The sequence below is a fragment of the Bison bison genome, unplaced genomic scaffold (genome assembly GCF_000754665.1).
Source record: "Bison bison bison isolate TAMUID 2011002044 unplaced genomic scaffold, Bison_UMD1.0 scf7180017864500, whole genome shotgun sequence".
NCBI classification, from domain to species: Eukaryota; Metazoa; Chordata; class Mammalia; order Artiodactyla; family Bovidae; genus Bison; species Bison bison.
In genome coordinates this window covers 7,928,514-7,930,357 of record NW_011495059.1, presented here as the reverse complement: position 1 = coordinate 7,930,357, position 1,844 = coordinate 7,928,514, and positions in this window count along the sequence as shown.

Sequence of the window (1,844 nt, the reverse complement as noted above, 5' to 3'; positions counted from 1 at the left end):
AGTGCAATTGTGCGGTAGTTTGAGCATTCTTTGGTGTTGCCTTTCTTTGGGATTGGAATGAAAACTGACTTTTTCCAGTCCAGTGGCCACTGCTGAGTATTCGAAATTTGCTGGTATACTTAGTTCAGCACTTTCACAACATCATCTTTCAGGACTGGAAGTAGCTCAACTGGAATTCCATCACCTCCACTAGCTTTGTTCATAGTGATGCTTTTTAAGGCCCACTTGACTTCATATTCCAGAATATCTGGCTCTAGGTGAGTGACCACACCATCTTGATTGTCTTGTTCATGAAGATCTTTTTTGTACAGTTCTGAGTATTCTTGCCATCTCTTCTTAATATCTTCAGCTTCTGTTAGGTCCATACCATTTAACAAGCCCATCTGTGCACAAAATGTTCCTTTGGTATCACTAATTTTCTTGAAGATATCTATTGTCTTTCACATTCTGTTGTTTTCCTCTATTTCTTTGCATTGATCACTGAAGAAGGCTTTCTTATCTCTTCCTGCTATTCTTTGGAACTCTGCATTAAATCCTTATATCTTTCCCTTTTTCCTTTGCTTTTCACTTGTCTTCTTTTAACAGCCATTTGTAAGGCCTCCTCAGACAGCCATTTTGCTTTTTTGCATTTCTTTTCTATGGAGATGGTTTTGATCCCTGTCTCCTGTACAAGGCCATGAACCTCAGTCCATAGTTCCTCAGGCACTCTATCCATCAGATCTAGTCCCTTAGATATATGTCTCATTTCCATTGTATAATCATAAGGGATTTGATTAGGTCATACCTGAATGGTCTAGTGGTTTTCCCTACTTTCTTCAATTTAAGTCTGAATTTGTCAATAAAGAGCTCAGGATCTGAGCCACAGTCAGCTCCTGGTCTTGTTTTTGTTGACTGTATAGAGTTTCTCCATCTTTGGCTGCAAAGAATATAATCAATCTGATTTTGGTGTTGACCATCTAGTGACGTCCATGTATAGAGTCTTCTTTTATGTTGTTGGAAAGAGGGTGCTTGCTATGACCAGTGTGTTCTCTTGGCAAAACTCTATTAGCCTTTGTCCTTCTTCCTTCTACATTCCAAGGCCAAATTTGCCTGTTACTCAAGGTGTTTCTTGACTACCTACTTCCAGTCCCCTATAATGAAAAGGACATCTTTTGTGGGTGTTAGTTCTAAAAGGTCTTGTAGGTCTTCATAGAGGTGTTCAACTTCAGTTTCTTCAGTGTTACTGGTTGGGACATAGACTTGGGTTACTGGGATATTAAATGCATTGCCTTGGAAATGAACAGAGATTATTCTGTCGTTTTTGAGGTTGTATCCGAGTACTGCATTTTGGACTCTTTTGTTGGCCATGATCGCTACTCCATTTCTTCTAAGGTACTCCTGCCGACAGTAGTAAATATTATGGTCATCTGAGTTAAATTTACCCATTTCAATCCATTTTAGTTTGCTGATGGCCAGAATGTCGACTTTCAGCCTTGCCATCTCCTGTTTGACCACTTTCAATTTGCTTTGTTTCATGGACCTAACATTCCAGGCTCCTATGCAATATTTCTGTTTAATGCATCGGACCTTGTTTCTATCACCAGTCACATCCACAACTGGGTATTGCTTTTGTTTTGGTTCCATCCTTTCATTCTTTCTGAAGTTATTTCTCCACTGATTTCCAGTAGCATATTGGGCACCTACCAATCTGGGGAGTTCCTCTTTCAGTATCCTATCATTTTGCCTTTTCATACTGTTCCTGGAGTTCTGGAACACTGAAGTGGTTTGGCATTCCCTTATCCAATGGGCCACATTTTGTCAGAACTCTCCACCATGACCCGCCCATCTTGGGTGGCCCTGCAAGG